This window comes from Buteo buteo, chromosome 11 (genome assembly GCF_964188355.1).
Source record: "Buteo buteo chromosome 11, bButBut1.hap1.1, whole genome shotgun sequence".
Lineage (NCBI taxonomy): Eukaryota > Metazoa > Chordata > Aves > Accipitriformes > Accipitridae > Buteo > Buteo buteo.
The window spans coordinates 9,668,549-9,674,548 of record NC_134181.1 but is presented as its reverse complement, the minus strand read 5'-3'; the positions used below and the strand labels follow the sequence as shown (position 1 = coordinate 9,674,548).

Genomic DNA, 6,000 nt, shown 5'->3' with positions numbered 1-6,000 from the left:
GCTGTTTGTCCAGCTCAGACGATTTCTCTGTCTGTGCTACGAGGTAGGGGTAGCCCCCCACGCAGGAGACCTCCAGCAGCAGTGGGTCACGGCTGGCCGTGCCCGGGGCTCTGGCGTGGGTTTCAGCCCACCCGCGGCACCGCCGCCGTGGGGTGGTCCTGGGCTGCCTGCAGAGGAGCGGCGACGGGGAAGGGACAGGGCATCGCTCCCCGCAGCCCGGCAGGATGGGTGTCCCCGTCCCCCTCGCCGACGTGCTTGTGGGTGCCCGCGTGGCTGAGGGGGTGCAGAACCGACCCGTGGGGTGGGGACCGCGTCCCCCTACCCGTCGCCAGGCCTGGCTGGGCAGAGGGAGAGAGTGCCCTGGGCTCCTCGGCCCCCTCGCTTTGCCCTTCCAACCCCGACTTCTCCCCCGCAGGCATGAGGGGGCACTCGGGACGCGGGGCCCTGCGGGAGGGCAGGCGCTGGGGTCTGCTTTCCTCTCGGGGTGGGGGGAAGGGAGAAGAAAAGAGAGAGAAGAAGCAACAGCCTCCCGCTTTTCCCTTCCTCTAATCTTGCTTCACTCCCCCTTGCTCCCTCTCCCTCCCTCTCCCCTTTCCTCTCCCCTTTCCCCTCCCTCCCTCTTTCTAATTCCTGCCACTAGCTCGGAGCCTCATTCAGCAGCCGCTGCCGGTGGAGTGTAATAGGCTGAAGATGCTGCCGTGCCTGCTCGGGGTCTAGTTGTGAATGGGACTTGCCTCCTCTCCCTCCTCCGGAGGCGGCCGAGGGAAGCAGCCAGCCCCGCCGGACCCGCAGGTAAGCGGCGGCCGCAGCCGCCTGCCCCGGGGAGCCCCGGAGAGCCGCGGCGAGCAGCCGGGGCACGCCGGCGCCGGACTTGGGCGGCGGGCGAGCCGGGCGGCGGGGCGAGGAGGGCGGCTCGGCCGGGGGGAAAGGGAAGGGGCTGGCGGGGGGTGGTGGTGGTGGGGAGCGGTCGCCTCCCGGAGCTCGGGGCAGGAGGAGCGAGCCGGAGGATGCGTGCGGGTGCACCAGAAACTTGACAGCAGCAGCAGCAGCGGGGCTGGGGACGGGGACGGGGAGGGCGCCGGGAGCGGGGGGCTGCCGGCCGGGGCCGGGCAGCGCCGGGCGAGGTGCGCGGCTCTGCCGCAGCTCCGAGCGGAGGCGGCCGGAGGGCTCCCCGAAGGGAGAAAGGAGACGCCGTGGCAAACGGTTTGGTTTTTTTGTTTTTGTTTTTTTTTTCTTCCTTCAGCTCTTGCTCGGTGGGGGGGCGGGGAGGGGGGAGGGCGAGCATTTGTCCGTTTTTAAAATGGTCCTCCGGATAAGCAGATATTGAAAGCCCCGAACTGAAAATCTTTTACTTGCACTGTAGCTCCCAGGCACGAAATGGATATGCAGAAATTATGAGTGCATGAAATGAAGGATACTCTATCCAGAATAAAAGAGGGAAAGACTTTGATTTATTTATGTATATATATTTTAATTTATTTTGCTTGCTGGCTTTCAGATGCCTTACTGTTCATAGGGTACCAAAATGGTATCTGTCTCTAATACGGGCTAGTCCAAAAAGCGTTAGACCCTTGGGTGATACATGCATGAGCACGTCCCCAAGAAAGGTAAAATAGATCAGGCTGCGGGTCCCCATAAATACCATTAACTTTTAGAATAAAAGTGCTTCCTGTGCAGTCCTCCGGGAGCACATATAGCAGTCTGACATCATGATACAAATGCCTTTACCTTCTGTAGAAGTCCCCCTTTATTGTCTACCCTTTTAAATATTCATTTGGTGAGGAGAGAACCAGTATATGCCAGGAGATCTTCTTTGTACCATTGCTACAAAGGACAGTGTGGCTGTGTAACATAGTATTTACCTACCAAGATATCTGTGACAAAGGAACCTCTTTAGCAATTCAGAAATTGGCCCTTCATAAGGAGAATGCTCATTTCTTTTTCACGTTCTAATGACTAGTGACTCTCTGGGAAAGACATTCTTCCTGTTGATTTGTGATGGTGATGCAACAAGAATTTCACAGACACTGCACCCCTCTTGAGAAATTAAATATTTTTAATTATTTAATAAAAAACTGTTGAATGAGAAAAGCACTAACAGATTCAGGAGCAGGGAAGCACGCACTCAGACGTTACTGAATGTCCATCTCTTTTTCCCCTCCCTTGCTCTTATGCTTGCTTCAATGTTTCCAAAGTCTGTGTGATTCCCCAGGTAAATACCTTGTTCTCTCTTTCTACGCTGGCTAAGGTATACCAATAAATAAATTTGCTTTCAGTGTAGAAGTTCTTCAGTAATTAATCTGATATCTGCCTCAGTCAGGTCTGTCCACTGAGATTTGGAACACAAATCAATGATTGTACTCAATCCTTTGGATGATTTTGTTTGGAGAGATATGTAGAAGTATATGGAAGTGGAATTGCAGATGTTTGCTTATGAACGGTATTTTCATAGCAGAGCGGCACAATTCGTGTTGCTGGGAGATGGGTAGTAAGAATAGTAGGGAGATTGAGAGCAGAAGGTCTGGTTTGAGCTTCATACCTTAACACACAAAACAGTCTTCTAGCATATTTCTTAGTCTACTACGCTCTAGAAAACAGAAGTTTCTGACTGTACTCCTAAAGCAGTTCTCCCTCCTCTTGCAGGAGAAGAACAAAATAAAGTTACAGAACTAAGAACAAGATCTTCAATAAAAGAATTGGAAATTCCTTAGGAAAATTTGTCTTTCTTTTGCAAGCTCTTGTTCTTAGGCCCTGGAATAGGATAGTTACTTTTTTTTCCCCCTCAGCCTTGCACTAGAGCATCAGAGAATGAGCATGGACAGAGAATGCCGTTTATAGACTTCTCTACATCAATTTTAACTTTGCTAAAATTTTAAGTGTTGCCTGTCCAAAAAATCACTAGGAACTAGATTACCTCATTACCAGAAATGCTGCTACAATAGTAATGTCAAGAGATGAGATAAGTCATTGCGATTTATCATCAGCAGTTTCAGAAGGAAATATGTATGGAAATGCTCGATTGAGAGACAGGACAGCTAAATTAATTTTTCTTTTGCATAACAATGTGGGGAAACTACAAAGATTAGAATGATTTCTGTTATTTATCTGATAAAGTGCTTTAAAATATGTCATGTGATTTCAGCTTCAATTAATATGCTATTCTGACAACATTTGACATCCTTAATTTAATTTAGTATAAGAAACATATGTGAAGTTCAGAGTTCCAGTAGACTGAGACTAACATTTTTTTTTGTTTTCTGCAAATGCTGTAACTAAACAAAGCATAACCTGAGCAACAAACGTTTTATTGCTGAGATTTCCAATAGAAGTTATTTCTAGCTCGGACGTCATAGAAATTCAAAGTAATTTTGAACTTAAACCTAGTGTCTGCTCTTTTTGGTGAACCCCCTAAATCAATTTTGAATCCATTTTGTGAGCTGGATGCTTAGCGAAATATCTTCAGTGCATGAGAAACAGAGGTCTCATCTGGAATCAATTAATTTGAAACAGTTTAGCAACATACTTCCTAGCCTTTTTTGTGTGTCTGAGTTTTTCTACTAGCGTTTTAAGATAAAAATCTGTGTGTAATTTCGTATGCTATACCCATTTTATTATTTTTTTTTTTTAATGCCATCATTGTCCCTTTGTTGGGGCCAACCCAGAGCTTAGGGAAATGAATGGAAAGATGGCCATTGATTTAAACGTCGTTTGGATCAGGCAGTTTGCCCATATGAATTAAGAGGACTTACTTTACACTTGAGTATTGTCGTCTTATGTCATAAATATATTGCTTTATCTCCTATCGGTCAAGGACCATTGTAGTCATGTGCTTCTAAAGCCCTTTTACAGTATTTTAGGAGAAAACGTATTCCCGTGTTTGGGTTTTGATACCGAAGACTAGGGTACTCGTGGACTGTGAAATTATCGGTTCGTTTTAGCGCAAGCCTGCGTACGCCGAATTATTAAACCCATTCATTTTCTTTCCCCGTGTAAGGAAGGACTTTAAAGTCATTTAAATATTACCGACGGGTAGCAAATTTGCGCGCGGTACTCCCAGAGGAGAGATTTGACTCGAGGAGCCGGGATTTGTGGAAGCCCTTCTCCCGGCGCCGAGCCTTGCCATCGCTCCGCCTGGCTCAACAGGTCGGTGGAAGGCGGAATGGCCGCGGGGGCCACGCAGCTTGGGCAGCGCCGCTGCCGCCGGCCGCCCTCGCCGCGCCGCGGGGGCTCGCCGCCTCGGCCCGGAGCCGGCGGTGGGGCGGCCCCGGAGCTCGGTGGGGCGGCCCCGGAGCTCGGTGGGGCGGCCCCGGAGCTCGCTGGGGCGGCCCCGGGGCTGGCGGTGGGGCGGCCCCGGGGCTCGCTGGCCCGGCCCCGGGGCTCGGCGGCGCGGCGCGGCCCGGTGTGTCGGCGGGGCGGCGGCGGGCGCGGCCGGGCGGGCACTAGAGGGCACTGATGCTCTTCGGTGCCTGGCCGCCGGCGGCCCGTCTGCCTTTCAGGGCGCGATGAAAAGCCGTTTTGTTACCACCAGCATCGCCGGCCCTCTCGGGGGAGGCGGGATTCGATCGCGCTGCGGTTCGGGCTAACGCTGAGGCGGTTTGTCAGGATTAACATCGTCCTCGTCGGCGGGTCGCGTTACCTTCGGCGTCGTGTTACCACCTTGGCGCTCGCTACAAAGTTTTGGAATCCTGTAACTTCGGGGTTGTCCGAAGGGTGCCGCAGCTGGAGTAGAGGTGTAAAATGAACAGCTCCGGCCTCGCAGCGGCAGTGGTTTTTACGGGGTCTGCCGTCTCTTTCTTCCTTTTTCAAAGACGGTCTCGGTTCCTGCTATGCCAAGAGAAAGAGCTTAAAGACAGAAAAAATGATATGGCGAAACAGAAAATATTTCTTTCAAAAACGTTGTCGTGCTTGAGAGATCTTACAAAGACATCCTTGACAGAAAAAAAGACGTATTAGGCCAAATTGGTCTATTTTTACACGTGCACATCTAGGTCAGTGGAGCTTACAACTGAAGAACTGAGAGAAGTAGGCTGGTCCAAATCGTTTCTGTATATCCCGTAGTGCCTTGGAATATAAAAGACATTGCTACAGCCCATCATTGCAAATGCTGACCAAAAAGGACGTACAGGACAGTATAGATTTTAAATGGTTGCAGGCTTGGAAGGAGTCTCGTTCCCACCTGCCCTCTTCTGATGTTCTCCCCTAGACATCTGCCTTGGGGTATTGCTAAAGGCAGGATGCTGGGCTGCACACATCTTTGATTTGACTCGTAGACCAATCAAATTCCTGTGCATAGGAAATGTCTACTATAAGTTACAGAGTGCAGAACTTTATAATACTGTATTATATCCACTTGGGCAGATAGCGCAGCCAGAGAAGCTAATGTGTCTGATAGAAATTGTTGTCTACAACCTCGATGCCAAAAATGGGCAACACAGTGCCATAGTAGTTGTACGGTTTTCTGTCAATCACCTGATTTAGGATATTAGTTAAGAACTACCTTAGAGTAACAACTCTTGGGGAGAGAGTTAGTAACTACTGCACTGGAAAATGAGCACCGCTTTGCTGAGGAGCGCTGTGTTGCAAAGAGCAGTCCGAGACCTGGGAACTGCCCATCCTCTGTGCTCCAGGGCAGGGAACGTCCCTTAAACTGTTAGATGCACTCAAGGTGGGTGGAAAAGTTAGAGCTGCCAGACATGTTCAAGGCCCTCCAGAGAACATAACGCATGGCTGGGACATTAGCGGTGCCTTGCAAACCAGCAGGAATTCAGAGACAAATATCTGGAGCAGCCAGCCCTGCTGCTGAGCAGTGCCCGTGGGGAAGGTGACATTATGGTTAATTTTGCCTGACAACGGCATAAGGCCTTCTTCCATAACTGCTTGGGTGGTACGGTGGCTTTCAGGCACCCCAGTCCCACTGAGCTCTGCTGGCTCCATAAGCAGTAATTTAGCTCTTCAATTTTAAAGTGCTGGCTTAAGCAAATTCTAAGGGGTTTTTGTGCT

The 6,000-nt window shown here is 50.3% G+C and overlaps 1 protein-coding gene across 3 annotated transcripts in view; it reads left to right on the top strand.

The window, feature by feature from the left end:
• Window positions 1-640: 640 nt before the first annotated feature.
• Window positions 641-6,000, top strand: part of CDH11 (cadherin 11) — an 83,940-nt gene continuing 78,580 nt past the window's right edge. For 2 of the 3 annotated variants that reach the window (XM_075039994.1, XM_075039993.1), the window contains exon 1: window positions 669-792. The gene's annotated coding sequence lies outside the window, so the exon portion shown is untranslated. Of the gene's footprint in view, window positions 793-6,000 lie in introns of all 3 variants that reach the window. The other variant, XM_075039992.1, reaches the window with a different exon arrangement.